This window comes from Phoenix dactylifera, unplaced genomic scaffold (assembly GCF_009389715.1).
Source record: "Phoenix dactylifera cultivar Barhee BC4 unplaced genomic scaffold, palm_55x_up_171113_PBpolish2nd_filt_p 000007F, whole genome shotgun sequence".
NCBI lineage: Eukaryota > Viridiplantae > Streptophyta > Magnoliopsida > Arecales > Arecaceae > Phoenix > Phoenix dactylifera.
Window position 1 is genome coordinate 1,119,466 of NW_024067666.1, and position 23,473 is coordinate 1,142,938.

The 23,473-nt window shown below is 40.7% G+C and overlaps 1 long non-coding RNA gene across 1 annotated transcript; it reads right to left on the bottom strand.

Annotated features, from left to right (window-relative positions):
* Positions 1-22,812: 22,812 nt before the first annotated feature.
* On the bottom strand, positions 22,813-23,177 carry LOC120104495. The gene is made up of 2 exons (XR_005506885.1): positions 23,091-23,177; positions 22,813-22,871 (listed from the first exon to the last, which is right to left on the bottom strand). It is a non-coding gene; the product is annotated as an uncharacterized LOC120104495 (long non-coding RNA).
* Positions 23,178-23,473: the final 296 nt, after the last annotated feature.

Genomic DNA, 23,473 nt, shown 5'->3' on the forward strand with positions numbered 1-23,473 from the left:
TACAGGAGCTTCTAGATAAGAAATTCATCCGCCCGAGTGTTTCTCCATGGGGAGCTCCTGTACTATTTGTAAAGAAGAAGGATGGAAGTATGCGGCTGTGTATTGATTACCGAGAGCTGAACAAGGTGACAGTTAGGAACAAGTACCCTTTGCCCCGCATTGATGACTTATTTGATCAGCTGCAAGGTGCCCAAATCTTCTCCAAGATAGATTTGCGATCCGGTTATCATCAATTAAAAATAAGAGCCGAGGATGTGCCTAAGACTGCATTTCGAACCAGGTACGGGCATTATGAATTTTTGGTTATGTCTTTTGGACTAACCAATGCACCTGCTGCCTTTATGGACTTGATGAACAGAACCTTCAAGCAATATTTGGACCACTTTGTTATTGTTTTCATAGATGACATATTGATCTATTCTAAGAGCAAGGAAGAACATGAAGATCACTTGAGAAAGGTGTTGCAAACTCTTCGGGAGAAGAAGCTCTATGCCAAATTGAGCAAATGCGAGTTTTGGCTGGACAACGTCGCATTCCTCGGGCACGTGATTTCCAAGGAAGGGGTATCAGTGGACCCAAAGAAAATAGAAGCAGTGGTGGACTGGCCTCAACCTACAAATGTGACTGAGATTAGAAGCTTCTTGGGATTGGCTGGGTACTATAGAAGATTTGTGGAAGGGTTTTCCCGGATAGCTACTTCTTTGACTCGTTTAACCCAGAAACGAGCAAAGTTTGAATGGAGCGAGGATTGTGAACGAAGCTTTCAGGAGTTAAAGCGAAGGTTAGTGTCTGCTCCCGTTCTCACTCTGCCGTCTAATACTGGGGGTTTCACCATTTATAGTGATGCCTCTAAGAAGGGGTTGGGCTGTGTACTGATGCAAAATGATAAAGTAGTGGCTTACGCCTCTAGACAGTTGAAGCCCTATGAGCAGAACTATTCGACACATGATTTGGAATTGGCAGCGGTAGTCTTCGCTCTAAAAATTTGGCGACACTATCTGTATGGGGAGCCATGTGAGGTATTTACTGATCACAAAAGCTTGAAGTATATATTTACCCAGAAAGAGTTAAACATGAGGCAGAGGAGATGGCTTGAATTACTGAAAGATTATGATTTAAATATTAAGTATCATCCGGGGAAGGCTAATGTGGTGGCAGATGCCCTCAGTAGGAAGTCAGCAGTGGGCACAACAGCCTTGCTCACTACTCAAAAGCAAATTTTGAAAGATCTCCACATGATGCAGATTGGGGTGACTACCAAGGATGCTGGGAGCATGCTGGCTAGTTTGATGGTAGAACCCACATTGATAGAGAAAATAAAGGCTGCCCAACAAACAGATGCACAGATGTGTCGGCTCATCAAAGAAGCAGAAAGAGGGTTGCGACCCGAACTCAGGATTCACCCAGATGGTACTCTACGATTTGGGAGTAGACTGTGTGTACCTAAAGATGCTGACTTGAAGAAAGAGATTTTGGAGGAAGCTCACCAATCCCATTTCTCTATTCATCCTGGAAGCACTAAGATGTATAGAGATTTAAGGGAACATTTTTGGTGGAATGGCATGAAAAGAGAGATAGCCGAGTTCGTAGCTCGGTGCTTGGTATGCCAACAAGTGAAAGCTGAACACCAAAGACCTGCAGGATTGTTGGAACCATTAGAGATACCAAATGGAAATGGGAACATATCACCATGGACTTCGTCATCGGGCTTCCCAAGACAGTCAAGAAAAATGATGCAGTATGGGTAATTGTTGATCGCCTCACAAAATCAGCTCACTTTTTACCCTTTAGGGTTGGCACTTCACTTGATAGGCTGGCGCAGAGGTACATTGACGAAATCGTGCGCCTACATGGGGTACCGGTGAGCATCGTGTCTGATCGGGACCCACGATTTGTATCTAGATTCTGGAAAAGTTTTCAGGATGCCATGAATACTGAATTGAGGCTCAGCACCGCTTACCATCCTCAGACCGATGGTCAGTCAGAAAGGACGATCCAGACCTTAGAGGATATGTTGAGAACATGTACGGTTGATCTTGGAGGTTGCTGGGATAATCATATAGCCTTGGTGGAGTTTGCTTATAATAATAGTTATCATTCTAGCATCAAGATGGCACCATATGAAGCTCTTTATGGGAGGAAGTGCAGGTCTCCTCTGCATTGGGATGATGTCGGAGAGAAGAAGTTATTGGGTCCGGAATTAGTGCAAAATGCCAGAGAGAAAATCTTGTTGATCAGAGAAAGGCTCAAGGCAGCTCAGGATAGACAGAAGAGTTGGGCAGATAAAAAGCGGAGAGAAGTAGAATTTCAAGCAGGTGATTGTGTTTTCTTGAAGATTTCACCCTCGAAAGGTGTCATGAGATTTGGGAGACATAGTAAACTAAGTCCTCGCTACATCGGGCCCTTTGAGATTTTGGACAGAGTTGGAGAGGTTGCTTACAGATTAGCCTTGCCACCCGGGCTATCTAAAGTACACAATGTTTTTCATGTTTCCTTACTAAGGAAGTATATCTCGGATCCCAGTCACGTGGTACAATATGAGCCATTGCAAGTTGATGAAGATTTGACTTATGAAGAATTTCCTTTACGTATTATCGATCGCAAGGAGCAAGTTTTGAGGCGGCGCACCATCCCCTATGTGAAAGTACAGTGGAGCAACCATTCAGAAAAAGAGGCAACTTGGGAGCTTGAGGATGAAGTGCGTGCGAGGCATCCGCAACTCTTTGGAGTCTCAGGTATGTAAATTTCGAGGACGAAATTTTATTTAAGGGGGGGAGAATGTGAGGCCCAAGCCGGAGGAGATGCCAGAATCCTCGGCTGCGCCTTCTCGAGCATAACGGGGGCGAGATCCGCGGCCGCCATTTGAATGGCCGATAAACCCGAGCAACCGCCGCTGAAATTGCGGCGGTGAATGAGCATAGCCGTTTGTAAAATCCCCCCATTGACCGCATCTGAGATCCACCAAGCACTCCTCCTTCTCCACCCCACTCTGTCTCTAACCCCTTTCTTCTCCTCCGCTGCTAGGGTTTGGAGCTCGCACCAGTGCCGCCGGAGAGAGTAGCCACAGCTTCTCTTTATAGCAAGGTATACCCTAACCCTGTGTCCTTTTTACCTTATAATAATGAAATAAAACAAAAGAAGAAGAGGGGAAGAAGGCGTACCTGTGGTCGTCTGCGCCGCCGGCTCCCGGCCATAAGTGCCGTTTGGTTTCGGCCGCAGCCACCGCCAGTCATCGGTAGGGACTGCAGCCGGATCAGAGCCTTTCCCTTCTCCCCTCTGGTGGGACAAAGGGGGCAACTCACGCCTGTCTCCCTGGGTGAGAAGCAAGAAAGAAAGAAAGAAAAAAAAAAAAAGGAAGGGGAACGCCGGCCACGGGCCGCAGGCACGACCTGCGACTGCGGGCGCCGGAGGCCGGGGACCGCCGACCGCAGGCACGACCTGCGACTGCGGGCGCCGGAGGCCGGGGACCGCCAGCCGCAGGCCGTGGGTTCGGCCACGGCTGCAGCCACGGACCGAGGGCACGGCCACGGCCGCAGCTGCGGGCGCCGTAGGCACCGTGGGCGACGGCCACCGGCGGCGCATCGGCCGAAGGGGCGTCGCCGGCTGCCGTTCGGCCCTCTCGAGCCCGACCTCCCTTACGGGAGAAAAAGGGGGGGGCGAGAGAAGAAGAAGAAGAAGAAGAAGAAGAAGAAGAAGAGGGGAAGCTTCGGGAAGAGGGGAAGCGTCGGGAGGGAAAAAAAAAAAAGAAAAGGAAAAATAAAATAAATGATAATAATAATAAATATGTAATTAAATAAATAGAGAATTAAGGTAATAGATGTATTTAAATGAAATGAAATAATAATAAATAAATAAATTAAAAATAAAAAAAAATGATGAATGAGTAGTAAATAATCTGTCCTCTATGATGATGATAGGTACAGTGAAATTGTCATCTGGTTCTAGAGATTCGTGAGCGAATCAAGGTAAGTAACCCTGGCACTGATCTTATTAATTTAAAAATTACTGTTTAATTGTAAAAATAAAATAATAAAAAAAATATATTTGTTATGATGTATTTTCTTAAAAGTAGGATCAAGCATATGATTGCATGTGATTCATAAGTTTGATTAAATTGCATCCTTCATAAATATTTCAGTATAAATTATGGTTATGATAAATTGCATGAAAATGAGATTTGTGGCATGATTATGAATTTTATACATTACGATGAATTATGGTTATGATAAATCGCATGGAAATGAGATTTGTGGCATGATCATGAATTTTATACATTACGATGCCTTTTGTCATTTTCCAACCTATGTATGAAAGTATGACTAATGAAAAAGAATAATGATTTATGAACTCTCAGATAGCTATGCCCACCTCTAGAAATAGAGGTCAGTCGACCCCCCCCTGGAGCTAGCATCCAACGAATATGGCCCTCTGCCAACGGGTTAAAGTTGGTAACGAATAAGAATAAGTGATAAAACTTGTCGACTACGAATACGAACCCTGTCACAGGATTATAGTGACCATAGCAGTACATCCGTCTGAGAGTAAGATTTATAAAGAATGGATGAATGGCAATATTTTTATAAGACTTGCATTATCATGTTTATGAACTCGCATGGTTGAAGCATATTTTGCTTTTTAAACCTGTTTGAATAGTTTATCTATGAAATGCTTTATTTTCTGTTAAGTTCTTCAAATGATGCATTGGCATGAGAAAAATTATGCTTGATCTAATGGGATAGTACATGGTTACTTACTGAGTAGCAAGCTCATACCTCCCTGTTGTTTTCTTTATTTATTTCAGATAATTAAGACGATTTGGAGCGGAAAAGAGTGAATGAAAATTGGAGTGGAAGCATAGTTATAGGGACTCTTAGAAGTATCTATGTTAATAAGTTTGGGTTGTAATATTGCAAACTCAAGTATTTGATTAGATGCACTGTATTTGCTTCTTTATGGTTAGTCAATAAACTTGATCGGATTTGGTTTTATTCCATAAAATAATATTGTTATCATGGGCTGCGTGTTATTGTGGGCAGCAACCTACAATAGCACGGCCATGTCATGAGCCGGATCTGGGATGCAAAAAAAAAAAAAAAAAAAAAATGTCCGGATTCGGGGCGTGACATTTAGTGGTATCAGAGGCGGGGCGTGACATTTGGTATCAGAGCCGAGGACGGCTCTTGTCCGATGGTGGGAAGGGTGTGAGGCCCAATAGTCCCACATCGGAAAGACTCGTTCTAGAGCCTGGGCATATGAGGCGGGTGACTCCAAATCCTGCAGACGCGTTTTGGGTGGAAAACAAAACCGGGGAGGGGTGAAGGACGCTTGCGTGAAGCCCCAGAACCGGACAATATCTGGCAGGGGAGTCCCGTGTTCCCCCCTCATGTGGCCCCCACGTGGGCACTAGGTGCCTCACGTGCCTCGCAGAGGCGGGGCGTGACAGAACCTTCCAGGGATAAGCTCTTGAAGGAGAGTGGTGCTAACCAGCTAACCTCATAGCTGTTTGGTAGAGATTCTAGTCTTAGAATCTCATGCTGTGACATGGGCAATAATGGCAGCACCCTTCTTTCACATAAATTGTTTTTTGAAATTTCTACTGTGGTTTTTCTCAAAAGGAAAAAAAAAGGACTTTGCAATATGGTATTCTTTACCTCATTCTTTCTTGATTTCATCTAAATTGACCGAGCAGGTTAAATCATGAATGGAAACAATCTGTAAAGTATGGCTTCCCTCCTTTCAGGGTAAATAGTGACTGTGTAGCAGCCATTTGAAATAATTAGATTTTCAATTCTAAGACAGGTAATTCATACCTGATACTTCTCCCGGTACCTCTTAACAGCAGCAGCATGAGATAAGATGAGATTATGGGCAACAATATAAGGCTCAGTAGCAGAGTTCCCACCGGCTGAACAGTTTGTACACCTTCCTGGGGCAAATTTACCCTCATCATATCCAAGAGCTGCCACCACCCTTGGCTCATTGAAAGTGAACCAATTTTTCACTCTATCACCAAATGTCTTGAAACAAAAGTCAGCAAAATCTGCGTATGCCTCCCTGCATGTCATGAATCAAAGATCTAGCTCTAAACCATTTGACTCTTTTTTTCAGAAATAATGGAAAGAATGGAGATTTTGCTATTCTGGTTTCATTAATCTTATGGACTAGGGAAACCAGAGGTGTGCCCTGGTGTGTCTGGTCTCCTTTACTACTTGGAAAATCATAAATTTTGTAGAATACATTTGATTGCACAAACAGTGATTTTATGTCTTTCTTTCCCCTTCTCTTTGTTTCACATGCACTAAGATCCTTCCGTGCAGACAGTGATTTTTGATTGTAAAAGATTGGAGCAAGCAAAACGCCATAGAATTTCAGCATCTCCCAAAACAATGGTTAACTATGTATAAAAGGTGATCGGGCAGTAGTTGTGAATTGAACTCGCCAATATTATGCTGACTTCGGACCGTGGACGCATGACCATGCATATAACTTAAGAGAAATTTAAATTACTAACTCCTTGAATTTCAAGCAGGAACATATGCCAACAATCAAACTAATTGATGGCTTGCAAGATACAGCGGCAGGTATAATGATCAGTTACATGATGCCAAAACTCTTAGGAGTCAATAGATTTGTATCCGACGACTGCTATTATATTGATGTTTCATCAGAGCCAACATTAGTTTTTGTTAAAGTTTTAACTCTTTGCATTTGCATTGTTTTTAGCATATTTTATTTTATTTTTTGGATCAGATTTCCTATTTTTGAATTGGGTTTTCTATTCTTAATAGACTTATTTTGATTCAATAAAAGGCTTTCATAGAGCAGAGGTTTCGTCCACAGAAAGAGGGCTAGGGTTGGGAAATACTACCATGAAAATGTTTGTTCTAGAACTAGAATGGGCAGAAGTATAGTCAAATTTGAAGTCAGGATGAATTGAACCTGATTTTTTTTTTGTACCAATATGAATAAATCATAACCTTACCAACTCAACCAATTGGCAACCTCTAATTGTGCCCTTAAAAGGACTTTCAAATTCACCCACGCCATCAAAATTAGCTCAATGAATCTTGGCCAAGTCAAATAAACAGGCTCTTCAAAGTACTAACTAGTCAAAGATAGAATAGCATGCACCACCTAATGTTCCATATGTTCTACTAGATCCTTTGCACGCACATGTTTGGATGTTGTCTGAAAAAGAACTGAGATGTTTTTGTCACTTAAAGATCATCCAATCCTTTAAAGTTGTGTGGTCTTCAAAAAGAAGGCTTCACAGTTGTGATAATTGCAGATCCATTTCAATTCAAAATTATAGACTAGAAATGTCCTCGAGCGAAGCCACAGGGGCCAAACTAATTTAAACTTTGATTCTGGCCAACCTAACTTTCAAGAACCGTAAAGTTTTTGGGCAACCCTTGCCGGAACCGAGCCCACCTTAAACACTTGAAATTATTTATCCAGCATGAAAAAAATTACGTAAATGCTTATATTGATGCTTCTTTAAATTATTTTCAATTCTAAATTACGTAAATTCTTTAAATTGTTCTGATAAATCTCTTGTGATATAGCTTTTACTTCAGAATTGCATAATCACATTGTCCATTGTATGCCAAAACAATGCTGATTGCACTGCTAGCTCCAGTCATGTAATTGATCATGCAGTGCTTCAGGTTCAGTAATGTCTAGAAAGAACGCATATTCATCTCTTGTCTATGGGAAAGGTAGTGTAATAATTTTATCCTATCCAATTTTTATATAATTTTTGCCATTCATTGTGATTATCTGATTCTTTTCCCAATTTCTCCCTACTTTTCTCTGCAATGTAAATTTTGCATAAATCTACTCTCGTTTACAAGCTTCTTATGCTTCTCCTTTACAGGCAAGTAGAACAATCCTTTGATACTACTTCTACGCAAGCGACTAAGGTCTAGTTCACTTTTAAACCAAAGCTGCCCTTATTTCGCTGCATGGTTAATAACTATCTGATTTTGCCATCAGACTTGATACAGGATTATTAGTTGCTAGATATTTATTTTTCTTGGCAACTTTCTTCTTCATAGTTGTGAAATGGTTAGTCCCCACACTCTTTGTCCTACATTATTGCTTGTCTTTTTCCTGCATATGCTAATTTATCTGGTTGAATGAATTATTGTGTTCTCTTTTATTAGCAATTCATTTAGTATAAATTTATCAATTAACTAATATTAATTCTTTTTTGTGCATACCAGGTAACAATATGCCCCGAGGAAAACGATTTATGTAATCATCAATAATTACATAAATCTATATTTTATGTAATTATAGTATATTCTTGTACGAGCGTAATGATTTTTGTATTCTTAGTTTCTAAAGTTTTTTTTTCTTGTAGGTTGCTGATACTTCTACTCGTAGAGATGATGATGCCGTCGACCCTTGAGTCCTCGTAGACTGTTTATTTAGAAATTTGCTATGTATGTTTTTAATATTTTTAAAGTACAATGTAATCAAATATGATAATATGATTAGCTTTTAATAAAAAATTTTGTTTGTGATGTGACTTTTGTGATGGAATAATAGGTTGTGTGTTTGCTGTGCTGGAAAAATTTGTTTTATAAATTTGTATACAGGTTTCACATTTCTTTTTATGAATTTTTTTTTTAAAAAATCTCTATTGCCGACGCTTAAAAGCGTGGGCAATAACACTATCCCGGCACAGGCGCATTAAAAGATTTTAAGCCTTTGCCGACGCTTTAAAGCGTCGGGAAAGGTAATCGGATGTAAAGCCTTTGCCGACGCTTTAAAGCGTCGGTAAAGGTAAGGTAATGCCGACGCATAAAAGCGTCGGTAATTCCGGCACTAACACTATCCCGGCACATGCACACCGACGCATAAAGGCGTCGGTAATCCTTTGCCGACGCTTAAAATCGTCGCATTACGTTACCTTTGCCAACGCTTTAAAGCGTCGGTAAAGGTAAGGTAATGCCGACGCAGGCGAAAAGCGTCGGAACGAAAATGGTCCACGCCCACCTGCCCGACAGTTTCGTGACGCTTTTGGACGCGTTGGATTAGAAAGTACTGACGCTTATAAGCGTCGGTAAAAGCTCTGGAAAGCGCCGGGAAATACTATTTTTTTTGTAGTGATCTAATGAACATATGAGTGGAAGTTTCCGTACTAGCACCCGAGGGGGCATCTTTGCACTAATTGTTCACCCTTTTTTTGCGAGTATTTCTTTTGTACATGGTTTGGTTTTTAGAGCTAATCAAATAAAAACTTTTGCCTTCCCCGATGCCACCGCCTTTCATATAGCAAGATAGGAAGGACATAGCGTTACACCATTGTTAATGAACTTGTAATAAGACTCCAACAGTGAAATTGTCACTCTTGGTAAGCCTCCAAACCGGGGCATCAGTATTTCTAATAGGTCTAATGGGCATTGCTAGTTTCATCATAATATTTATCTATACCATTTCAGATAGGGAAAGGGGGTCCCACACTTTTATTTTCCATCTCGATTGATGTCAGCGCTAATGTGATATAGCTCCTTAAATAGAGATGCTAGAGCTAGATCCAAGCCACCAAGGTGGTAGCATGGTTGGAACGGGGCTAAGATTCCATCGGAGTGACCCAGGTTCGAAACACGCGGGCGTCGATTAAATATGGGGACTGGATGCCCTCCACCTGGTTTGCCCGGTGGAGTCACCATCTGGTCCGCCGGTACCGAGGTGGCGCTGGGGTGACGTACTCATATGTACGTGGGTAATGAACCCAGTAGAGGAAACCCACGAGTCGGGGAGGATATGTAGAAAATTGCGGCATGCATCGAACATTTTCTGGTGGAAGGGGGGCCAAGTGGGGGCTACTATGCGGGTGAGGTTTCCTCTCCCCCCCTCCTAGTATGTACCAAAAAAAAAAGAGCTAGATCCAAAAGTACATCGGTGGCATGGATGGCCATCATCTAGTGCTCTAGAATATTTGAGGCATGATAGGTAGAGATATCGTCTTCCGTGCCAAACATATATATAGGAAAGCTAATAGAGCAGTGGATTGGGTGGCTTCATTTGTATCAAATCACTTTGAGGGAGTTCTCTTGATTAGTGAGAGGGAGCTGCTTAGAGTGCTCCGAGACTTGTTATTTTTTGACTTTTTGGGATGTATTCAGACTAAACTTATATGAGTTATCCATTGTAGCAAAAAAAAAAAAAAAAAAAAAAGAGATGCTAGAGAACAGTTCCAATCCAAATATCTTTCCAAAACCGGATATTTTCAATGTCTCTCAATTTGAAGGATATGCAAATCTAGAATGCATCAGGATCCTTGAAGATATCTCCCCATAAAGATAAAAACTTAGAGGATGATCCTCTAAACCACATTCCGAGTTTCCTTCTTGCATAATAGGTAATACTAATTTGTCTCCACCAAGGTGCTTCAGAGCCAATGGTTAGTTTCCAAGCCCACTTGGCAAGCAGGGAGAGATTCATGTTCTTAATACCTTTTAATTCCAACCCTTCTCCTTTCTTCTTTATGCAAACAGTGTTCCTGTTCACTAAATGGTGGAATCCACTAATTGTCGGGAGAGCAATTAGGATCGCATTAATTCCAGTAATTCTACCTCCAATATGGATAGTAGATTTTCTTTCCATAAAGCAAGTCTTGAAGAGAGTTTATCAAGAAGAGGCAACCAACATTGCTTGGTTAACTTTTTATGGCTCAGTGGGAGGCCTATGTAGATGAAAGTGTGCTTGCTCCTTTTGCAGTTCAACATGGTAGTCTTCCTCCATATTAATGCACTCTTATTGAAATTAATCTTCAAGATGGATGCACTCTCGAAAGCAAGCAGAATTATCTTAACTGCCAAACTACTGTCTTCTTTTCTGGCACAAAATAGTAGCATATTATCTGCAAATTATAGGCTTCTTATGTTCTTCAATAAGACCAATGACCCCTGGCTTGCTGTAGGAATGAAGCTTGCATATCGGTTACAAGAATGAAGAGGGCGGGAGATAGCATGTCGCCTAGTCTCAAATTTTGTTTACTTTGGATCTACTTCCCATGCATGCATGCCATTGGCAAGAATAGCCATCAAAGAGGAAGATAGGAGAGTGTGAATCCAGGAGAGCCATTTTACTGGGAATCCTCTAGCCTACATCAGAGAAAGGAAGAAGTCCCATTTAAACTTGTCAAATGCCTTTTCAAAATTCAATTTGTATAAGATGCCTTTACACCCAATTCTTCTTGCAGTAACCAAGAACTTCATGTGCACCTAGAAAGTTTTCCATGATAGATCCACGCCAAACGAATGCAGATTGTCAATCATCCATCAGGAATGAAAGAAACTTTACTAATCAAGAGGCCAAAATTTTTGTGATGATCTCATAAAGATTGTTAAGAAGATTTATTGGGTGAAAGTCCTGAACAGCGAGAAGCAAGTCCATAAATCCTAGTCGGACACCGAATGGGGTACCATCCCGAGTGTCAAGACAGACCGTTTTGTCATTGTTTCACCATCTCAATCGGCACGTCTTAGAATATTTCCTATCCCAAGTATCATAATAGGATGCGATGGCATCGCATCCCGTTCCATGGACAAATTAGAGTAGCATTGTACCATGGAATTTAAGACCTTGATGAGAAAGCCATCTTTCTTTAGAATAAGCATCAAATATGTAAAATTGAATCCGGATAAGTCCGCCTTAAGCTTGTGAAAGTCATCCAATAAAGTTACCAAATCATCTTTAACAAGGGTTCGGTAATTTTGGAAGAAGATGAACGAGAAGCCATCAAAATCTGAAGCCTTAGTACTTCCAATAGAGAAAAAGTTTGCTTGATTTCCTCTAAAATAGAAAAGTGGTCCTCCAGTGAGATGAGATCTATAGAAGGTGCACAACTGCTTGGACACCAGTTCAAAGGATGCAATTGGCAAGCTATAAATCAGTTATATAACTATATATTTTGTGATTTGATTGCAATGCTCAAATACTGAATCTCTATGCAGAACATTAGAAGATAACCTACCATGTATCTCCTCTATAGTCTATATAACATATTTTTTCTTATGGGAAAGATTCTGTCAATCACTATCTATTGGTGGCCAGGTCAACTCTATCCTTTCTTCTATCCTTGCACACAACCAGTCATTTTCTTGCACACCGTTTACCCAGTTAAACATAAAATTGCAATCGAAATTAGCAGTTGGGGATAGAATATAATTTTTAGTCAGATTAAACTAAGTATAAAAAAATAGCCAATCTAGAGGCCAGATCTTAATTCCTATTAAATATGTTCCTCTATCTATTATCACATGTAGCTACTTGAAATCATAGATAGTTGTGGAAATCAGATAGTTTCCATTTATTTTCAACTTTATTTACTCAAAAGGCAGAGCTTATTGATGCTGCAGCTTATGATTGCGTAAGATCATAGTGCATGCCATATCCTATATTTTTATGGGTGGTTCTATATACACCCCCCCTATTGCTCAGGACACCCCCCAAAAATTAAAAAAAAATTAAATACTCTCTACACCCCCCCATTTGCTAAGGACACCCCTAAAAAATTAAAAATTCCTAAATTACCCCCCACCCTCCCCACCCCCTCACCTAAATTGCTCTCTACACCCCCCAAACCCCCTCCCCACCCCGCTCTTCCCCTCCAAAACACCCGCCGGCTTCTCCCTTCCGCCCAAAAAACCTCGCCTCAAGCACCTCGCCGGCGGCCAAACCCCCTCCGTCTCCCTTTGAACTGTTCCGCCCAAAGCACCTCGCCAACGCCCAAAACCCCCCCGTTCCCCCTTCTCCCTCTCGTCGCCGGCATTCTCCCGATCTCCGACCACCTCGCCGGCTTCTCTCGGAACCACCTCCCCGGCCATCTCCCGAGCAACGAGCACCTCGCCGGCGCCTCCACGACCACCTCGAGGTAGCTCCCCCCCCCCCCCCCCCCCCCCCCCCCCGCCTCCCCAAATCGTTCGGCATTGGTTCTTTGAACCAGTGCCTTCGGTTCGGCCCCATGGGGCCGACCCGCTGCATGGGGCCGACCCAATGTATCTTGGTCCCCATGGGGCCGAATCCAAATTTTTTTTTTTTTTTTTCTGTTGCTAGACTAAGGATTATTTTTATTCCCAAATTTTAGCCTAGATCACATCCTTAGGGTGAATTGGATACCCAACATCAAGGACAAGTTTTTCATTACTAGATTAGATAGTAATTTGAGAAGTAGGGATAATTTAGAATCATTATCATATAGCATTAACATGGTGCATCCAAATATGATGATCTTGTTACCTTCATCGATGTCATTCTTGATCTTGGAATGATTATCTCATATCAAATGCTCTATCAAATAATAAAACCACAACATTAGTTAACGAACAAAAACTAAAAACAAAAACTAAGAACTGCGGCATAGTTTTAGGTAAAGTCTATTATTGAGTTATGTCTTGAGTTTACGAGTCGTATACTTTTGAATTATCATTTATGTATGCAATTGAAGTAACATTGAATTACTTATCACAAAACCCAATCATGTAGATTCCAAGAAGTAACTTGTTTCTTTTTTGGCTTGTTTTATCATTTATCATTTATGTATGCAATTGAATTATTTTCTTTGATATAGCCTAACATTGAATTTCTATATTTTCAGACATGGATCCCGGTCCCTCCAGAGTTAGACCTACGGCGTCAGCTAGGAGACGTCGTGCTAGGATTGCTTCTCCCGAGACGAACACCTTCCATATACCATTTGGCGAGATCACTATCACGTTGGATGATGTATCCGCCATTTTAGGGATACATATAAATTCGCTAGGATTGCTTCTCGTAAGTTGTAAATTCGCTTGTGTAATCCAGTACAAATTCTGATCCAATTATACTCGATTCGGTTGTAGCATAGCCCTACATATAAAATAATTTATCACCAAGAATTAATGAATCAGAGGATCTGTTCGGCACAAAATTCAGCACGGCACGCGATTTGGCACCAGAAGCCTTCTGTTCGGCTGCACAGTGCCGAACAGAAGGCTTCTGTTCGGCTGCACAGAGCTGGACATAACCCTTCTGTTCGGCTGCACAGTGCCGGACAGAAGCCTTCTGTTCGGCACTGTGCAGCCGAACAGAAGGCTTCTGTTCGGTTGAGGGTTGCCGAACAGAAGGCTTCTGTTCGGCACTGTTCAGCCGAACAGAAGCCTTTTGTTCGGCGATCCAGTGCCGAACGGAGCACGAACCGTGAAAAAAAAAATTTCGAAACAAGGTGGAACACGTACCTTTGCGGCCGATTCTTCGTCCCAAATCACTAGTTGCTTGTCCATGCTTCGAATGGGGCTTAAATCTCCTTCAAAGATCGCCTAAACGATGTAAATGGATCGAGGGGTTTAAGGGGGGTTTGAGGGGTGTTTTTTTTTTTCTTTTCAAAACGAAACGGAGGAGGAGGAAGGGGGGGTGTACTGAGAAAATTTCAAGGGCAATATGGTAATTACACTAAAGGTTAGTTTGGGTATTTTTTTTTTGGTTTTTGGGGGGTGTCCTTAGCAATAGGGGGGGTGTATATAGAACCCCCCTATTTTTATGTGTTGAGAGATTTAAGACCCTCATAAATTGACACTTAGGCATGTCCATGCGATGAGATATTGCATTGCATGCCATATTGCATTACCTTTTATGGTAAACTACTTTTTCTCATGTAAGGCTTGATATACTGCGCCAACCCACCTTTTTTTTAAAAAAATTGAATTTTTGGGGTTTACTAATTAGGTGACATTCGATTAGAAAACTTTTCTTTAGGCCCTTTTTTTTATGTCACCTGCTTATTATTTTGAGTCATTTCTTCTCTTAACCAGTTTAGGTCTCCATTGGTCCGATTTTTTTAATTCTCTCATTTAAATCCTTTTTTTCACTTGATTCATTCATGGTTATTATCTTGAATCATTCTTGACTTGTTTATACCATCATGCGCATGATTCAAAAATAAATGGAGGAAGATGAGGGAAGTATTGCTGTTCTCCTTCGTATCCCCATAGGCTTTGAGGTTTAGTGGTTAGTTAACGAAGAACTTTTTTTGATCAAATCATGTTTACATTGTTAATTGTAAAAATAACATGCTAAAATTTAGAATCACATAATTACCGTATTCAAGTTTGAGAGATATACCTGCGAAAGACATATTGAATACGTTCTTTAATCACCTGGAATAATAGCGGCTGGATCTTCCCTTCCTTGCTCCTCACAAAAGATAGCCATCAATGGGGCAAGCTATCAACCATATGGAGAGGAGAGGGGGACCTAGCCTATATATAGGAAACATAGAGGAGCCTTCCCATTAAAGGCTCCAAAACCCTAATTGGATTTTCTGGCCTACATACCAAAAGTATCACAATAAATAGGACTCAATCCTATACATCCAAGGTGCACCAAAGCCCATAAAACAAAATGACCACATCATATTGGGCTTAACCATAGTACCATTCTGAGCCATACGTCTAACCCGTTTTATAAAACAAAAATACGCAATCAGTGTAAGCCCATATTTTGAAATTATTCTAACATTCTCCCACTTGGGCGAACACGGATTGTCATATTAATTTAAAAACTTTGTTTTGAAAACGACTCTCGGGTTAGACTACAAAAGTGGCCACATATATAGCTCAAATGATAATCACCTTGGATACATGATCCGGTCCAACAAGAACATCAACATTGAGCATGGAAGTCGTTACACCATTTAATCGATGTAAGACCATTCCACAGCTACAAATGCTAACATCCTTATCGACATGGATCCCCATCCTCCAACCAATGTGGTAGTATGCAGTATGAACTTAGCACCAAAATGTGATCAAAGGTGTGCTAATTCATATCGGTCCTCGTAAATGCTTCAAAAGAAGCCACATGTCTCAAAAGAGACTCACATCATGTCTTTATGCATTATATCTTGAGATCAAAATGATATCATAATAAAAGACTTATGTGAAATGCATGCTCAAACATAATTATAATTTCTGTGCACAAAATACATAATTATAAATAGGAAGATAAATATTTTTATAATTGGAAGAGGTTGTACCCGAAGCATATGGGTTGCCTACATACCCTGTAAAAAGGATCAAGCCAAAATATAGTTCTTTTACATAAATAACTCCCACTAATCAAAAATATCAAAGGTTTCCACAATGCCCATATTAGCAATATGTGTCTTAAAGACTTTCGTTGCGAGTCCCTTAGTCAATGGGTCTGCAATTATTGTTTTTGTATTTATATGCTCTATTTTTGTCTGCCATTCTTTAACTTTATCTCTGACCACCAAGTACTTGATGTCTATATGCTTAGAGCCACATGAACTCTTGTTATTCTTTGAAAAGAATACTGCTACACTATTATCACAATAGATGGTAATTGGTCTCGAGATGGAATCAACAACTTTCAGTCCTGAAATAAAATTCCTCAACCAAATGGCTTGGACTGTAGCTCCATAACATGCCACAAATTCAGCCTGCATGGTAGAAGAAGCCACTAGAGTTTGCTTAATACTTTTCCAAGAAATAGCACCATCAGCCATCATAAAAATATAACCTGAAGTTGACTTCAGATTATCTTGACATCCTACAAAATCAGAATCTGAGTAGCCTACCACCTCAAGATGATCTGTATGCTGAAAGATAGGCATATAACCTTCAGTCGTTTTCAATAATCTCAAAACTTTCTTAGCTGTTTTCTAATGCTCTTGTCCTGGATTCGATTAAAATCTACTAAGGACACTCACTGCATAGGTTATGTCTGCTCTAGTGCAAACTTGAGCATACATCAGGCTCCCTACAGTCTTGCATAGGGTATGTTTTTCAAATATTCTCTTTCAAGTTCATTTCTTGGACACTGGGCTTTGCTAAACTTATCCCCTTTTTTACTATAGGTACATCACCAGGTGCACAGTTTTGCATATTGAACCTTTCTAGAATGCGTCATATGTATGTCTTTTGCGAAAGTCCCAACAAGCCATGATCTCTATCACGCTGTGCAAAAGAAGCTTCCCCAAGATCTTTCATTTCAAAATTAGTAATGATATTTTCCTTGTCTCATGAAGTAACCCTAAGTCACTACTAGCAAGTAAAATATCATCCACATACAAAACAAGAAAAATGAATTTTCTCCCACTGATCTTGAGATAAATGCATTGGTCCACTGTATTTTCAACAAAACCAAGAGAAGTCACAACTTAATCAAATTTCAAATATCATTGTTGGGATGTTTGCTTGAGCCCATATATAGATTTGTTCAACTTACACACCAAATTTTCCTTTTAAGTCTAACTTGGATTTGTAAACCCATTTGCAACCTATGGTGTTAACATGTGGTAGAAGCTCAACAAGTTTCCAAACTCTATTTCTCTTCATAGAAAACATTTCATCTTCTATAGCATTCAGCTATTTATCTGAGTCAGGTCTTGTTAATGCTTCTTTAAAAGGGACGGGATCAATGTTACGCCCAATATTAAAATCACTCGCTAGTAAATAGAAAATATAGTCATTAGGCAGGGCAGACATTCTTTCTTTTTGTGGTCTCCTAACTTGTGGTTCAAAAAACTAACTCAACCACTATTGGAGGAGGAACGTGAGGCTCTTCTTGATGCCCACGTTCTTCATGAACTGTGGCAATCAGTTGAAAAATAATTCTTTCTTGTACAACAAAAATTGAAACCACAACTTGACTCGGTTCTGTAAAAGTTTTCCTTAATACAGAACTCCCACTAGTACCAAGTACAAGAAAGAAATTTTTTCATAATGGACTCAATAATTCTGGTGTCATGATTAGGACTATAGAACTTATAGCCCTTTGATCTATAAATTCTGGTGTAGATTTGGGGTCTAATTTCTTTTCAGTAGGATTATAAATCCTAACCTCAACTGGGCAGCCCCAAACTTTAAAATGGGCTAAATTGGGTTCATAGTCTTGTCTACAATTCAAAAAAAGTTTTTTCAACAGCTTTACTAGGAACCTTTTTCAAAATATATACGACAGATTTTAATACTTCACCCCATAAGAATTCTGGCAAATTTGTTTTACTAATCATACTGCTAACCTTATCCTTCAGAGTCCGATCATACTTTTCAGAAATACCATTTTGCTCAGCTATTCCTGGCATTATGTATTAAGAAACTATCCCACATTCTTGTAAAAATCTCGCAAAATCATCCATGGTCTGACCGAACTCATCATACTTACCATAGTATTCACCACAACGGCCAGATTTTACAATTTTAATACACTTCCCACATTGTTTTTCTATTTCCATTTTAAATATTTTAAATTTCTCAAGAGCGAGAGATTTATCATTACTCAAGTAAACATAACTATAATGCGAGAAATCATCAATGAAGGTTATGAAGTATTTGTTCCCACATATAGTAGAAAGTAACGGTCCACTAATATCGATGTGAATAAGATCCAAAAGAACCATCGCTCCTAGTGGATATCTTCCTTATAGTTTCAGTCAGTTTTTTTCTAATACAATCTATGTAAGTGTAAATATCTGAAAAATTCAGAGAGGGCAGAATGTCAGCTTTCATCAATCTTTCCATTCGCTCCTTTGAAATGTGCCATAAATGCTTATGCCACAACACAGAAAATGGATGTTTATTGATGGCTTAAAATATGTCAGTTGCATCAAAACCAACAGAGGCTCGATGACCAGATCTTTCGTTCCAAGCAATTGGGGAAATTGCATTTTGCCATTAATAGTAGGTATAGTACAGGCCTTATTGCAGGTGACTATATCATGAAATTGGACCATAAAACGACCATGCTAGCAGGTTCATATTGAATGTCATGGTTGCCAAAGGAGATAGGGCATGCCAATAAACTGTAGTAAGACTTGTGGAGTCCGCCACATATTTAGGACATATCAATTAGCTGTAGTAGTCCTTGTTGTGGGATGGGGTTCCCAGTTTAGTCCCACATCGGCTAATCAGCGGAAAGGTCTGTGCCTTATAATGAGGAGGCCTAAAACCTTTCCTCACGAGGCGCCTTTTATAGGACAAAACCGTGAGGGTAGGGGGCAACCTCCGCGGACCCCCACGCCGTCAGGGCTCGGGACTGTCAATGGGACTGTCATTGGGCTCCGGCCCTGGGCGACCTCCCGCAGACCCGAAGCGGCAATCCCAGAGCGGACAATACCTCGGGAGGGACGCAGATACTTTCCCTGCTCGGCCGGTGTGTGGGCTGGTGTCGGGGTTCCGACCCCACATCAGATGGCGCTAGAGGAAGGGCCCCGGCCACGCACAGACCTTCCCACTGGGGGGCTGTGTTGTGGGATGGGGTTCCCAGTTTAGTCCCACATCGGCTAATCAGCGGAAAGGTCTGTGCCTTATAATGAGGAGGCCTAAAACCTTTCCTCACGAGGCGCCTTTTATAGGACAAAACCGTGAGGGTAGGGGGCAACCTCCGCGGACCCCCGCGCCGTCAGGGCTCGGGACTGTCATTGGGACTGTCATTGGGCTCCGGCCCTGGGCGACCTCCCTGGGCGACCTCCCGCAGACCCGAAGCGGCAATCCCAGAGCGGACAATACCTCGGGAGGGACGCAGATGCTTTTCCTGCTCGGCCGGTGTGTGGGCTGGTGTCGGGGTTCCGACCCCACATCAGTCCTCATGGAGTCTTCTATGATTTCAGGACATATTAAAGATGTTGGATGAATCTTGACAAAAATGTTGAGATGAGTTGATCTTTGTATTGGTTATGAAAAGGTCACATATTACTTTCTCTAATGTTTTGATTCCTTAAAAATTAATTTCAAGTTTGAACCAACTTAGGGGCTTTATTGTTTCAGTAAAAGGCTTGACCAAGATGGGGAGTCTGGAGCAAGTCTTCTTTCTTCAAAATATTTTCTATTCTTTTTCCTTTTTCTGCACCCAACCAGCCTAAATTTGCTTCAAGTTCTACATGCATATAGCCTCAACTATAGAAGAAGCCACCAGCCTGAATAAGGGTTTCTGGTTCAACTTAGCTCAGATTTGATTATACTGGCTCGGTCTGCTCTTGAAGCAGCCCCTATAGTCCCTTTCCGATGCTCAAATCAATCTCTTAATTGTCTATAAACATGCTGTCTCAGCTCTTATAGAGCCCTCAGCTTACTAACCGTGACCAGTCTACTACTAAGTGCAGATTTTTGATCAGCAAGTTGGTCTGTTGCTCACATCACTCCATCCATTGCTGCTAAGTATGGATCCGTGATCAGCGGGCGGTTTATTTTCCATATCAGTTCAACTGTTGTTTGATTCCAGAAACCCATCATCATTTTTTTTAACTTGAAAACCCTCATTAACTTCTGCCTAGAAAAGCCTAATGCTTATCGACACTTTCAGAATTCCCCAATAAAACCTAGTAGATGAGCTTGGGATCTATCTGTTTGCCTACATAAAACTTAAACCATTACTTGACTATCAAAATTGAAATCGAAGCCTAGCTCATGACTTGAGAGGATCTGCAGATTAGTGAAGAGGTGCTGAAATTATTAGTGCATCAGAGAGGTCGTAGCTCGGTGCTGCTCCTCTAAAGCACAATCTAAACCCAAGAAAACCCAGTGCTATTTCTATGCCTCGTTTCCATCTCACATAATTATTTCCAGTCAAGGTTTCAACGGCAGACATTTGGCTTGATAGGGAAGAGGCATTCAAAACTACAGAAACAACATATTTTATTTAATATCATCCAAATATGATGCATGCAATCAATGGATGATAACATATCTATCTAATCAACTTGGGCTATTAATTAGATAGTCCGTAATCAACTTGAAAAACATATAAGTCTAATTACGGTAAGAGCCTTGGTGCATCATTGTAAAGTCATCTTTGGGCTAACAATACAACACACTATAAGGTACTCTTAAGACATATCATGAAGCCAATTAACAAAGTCACATCAGCTTTCGAAACACCATCGTCTTTGTGCAGAAGAATGATTCTAGGCTAATGCAATCCCGTTAATCACTTCATGTCATTTTTTTTCTAAATCATCATACACAATAACACCTTCGGGCAAGATATTGCATGCAATAATCTAGAAAAATGCAATGCTACCCTTTTTTTTTGAGAAAATCAGATAAATATCAGTGAATGTGCCACTTTGGTGGCTACCACGCACTTCAATTTCAAAATATTCTCTTAATGAAAAAATAAGGATAGTCTTTATGCCCAACAAATTTTAATCACAAAATAATAGTTATGTGACAAAATCATAACCATTAAACATGCTATAATCATAATAAAAAACACATGTGATTTAAACAAAAAATGTTAATCACAAAATTCAAAGCATATATGGCAGCAAGAAATGTTCAAAATTTAACAATTTAATAATTAATATACATGAGGGCCTAATTCAAAATATTTAGTTTTTAAACAATAATTAAATGGGTTTCTAACACTACAAAAGAAAGGATATCTCCCGGCACTTTTTTTGGTCTCTCCCGACGCTTTTAAGCGTCGGCGAATTCCCAGCCCACGCATCGCAAAGCGTGGGTCAGACGTCGGGCAGGTGGGCGTGGGTCGGGTTTAACCCGACGCGTTAAAAAAGCGTCGTCGCTCTATGCCGACGCTTTTAAGCGTCGTTCATTTTATACAAACCCGACGCTTAAAAGCGTCGGCGTACTTGAACTGACGCTTCCCACCGTATTTTGTGTTGGACTATGCCGACGCTTAAAAGCGTCGGTTTATGCTACTTGAGCGACGCAATAAAGCGTCGTTAAACATCAAACCTATGGGTTGCGAACTAAGACCTTGATCCACTGTCCAATACCGCCCTACCCACCAAAATTACCCTTTCACATGCTTGCATCCTCCGCGGTTCACTCTCGCAGACACCTCCACTTTTATTGATTTCAAACAACCAGCCAACGAACCATAGGAGATTATTTCTTCCTTTTATTGAAATTTTGCAATAATAGAAATACTACAGTATGGCCTGGATATCACAAATTTGAAATATTAAAACATCTTCTGCGCACACATAAATAGGATAGGATGGCATATATCTGATCCTTTCCAAACCCACCTTATCTAATAAGCCACCCCTTTTTATATTAGATTACTTAATTGTAATCCTGAATGGTCCATCATCCTGATGAGTAAAACCCATAATTTGTTAAGTCTTCGGATATACCTTGGCCGCTGACCAGAACTCTGGTTTCCACCCTCAAGGCCTTGTCACCCTGATTTCTATTCTGTTCTCTGAACAAATAGTAATTGAAGCAAGATTAATCACATAGGTAGAATTGTTACTGAAAAGACTAATTACCTCCAGATTTAGGCTACCTGCAAAAAACAAGAATACAGCTCATCTGTCCCAAACGTTTCTATAAAGCCAGAGTGCTGAGAGTACACTACATAAGATCAGTTTGTCCGGCGCGAGACAAACGTATCACTTGGTTTTTTTTTTTTTTTTGGTACAAAAAAGTATCATTTGGTTGAAGAGACATAGTTTGCCAAGAAGCACATCCATCATGGAGGCTAGACATGGAAAAGCAAGCACGTGTTACCTTAAAAACTAAGATTTACCAACAATCAGTGCAGCAGTAGCTCTGTTCCACTGCTTCCAACACTAATTATAACAAGGTATGCATTTCTACACCACTGGGATTAGTAAGATAGAACAAGAAGTTCAGTACAGATGACACAAAACATTTAGTCTACGAATAAATAAACCATCAAAGTAGCTTCCAAAAATTCCTGTGGCTTACTTCCACAGCTTACTTCCACTGCAACACCCCCCATGCTTACTTCCACAGCTTAACAGACTTGTCATGGCTAGCAGAGGCCACCATTCCTGTGGCTTGTGACTGTGCCGATGCTGCAATAAGACCTTCGTGTGCCTGGACCGTCATGGTTTGGTTCTCTATCACATTCCACAGCTCCAAAGACTGCAAGAATTGAAAGAATACAGAACAAAAATTAGCAAAAGCACACAATCAAGTAAAATGCAAACGATCAAGATTGCTGGCCAGCAAAATAGAACCACAAGAATGATCTATCAGGTTTCTCACGTATGACAAGTAGCCCTGCTAACCATCGAAGAAGAACAAGAGGAAGAAAAGCAAAATCTACAGTTTACTTTCATGAAGAAGATGTATTCCAGTTACCTCATCTAGATCGTGGGAGTCAAGTCGTCCAGCCGGACTGCCTGTCCTGAAACCATGTTCCTGTCAAGTCAACATAGAACATACTAATTAAAGTCCTTTCTAAGATCTATACCCGATCATACTGCAACAACCGCCGCTGTTTTTTTAGTACCAAAAGCCTGCCCAATATTTTCAATAACTGCGGCTCCCAGTCCAACATGTAAAGCAGAAGAAAGCATACCTTCCTTCCGGCCGAGCAAACAGTAGGATTACCCAATACAAATTGTTCCCATTATCTAAAGTTTCAGAGAATGAAATCAAAGTTTACCCAGCAAATATTTGCATGTTGCCAGTGAATCATGCACAAGAAAGGATGACCATCTTACTGTTCAATTATGAAGCAC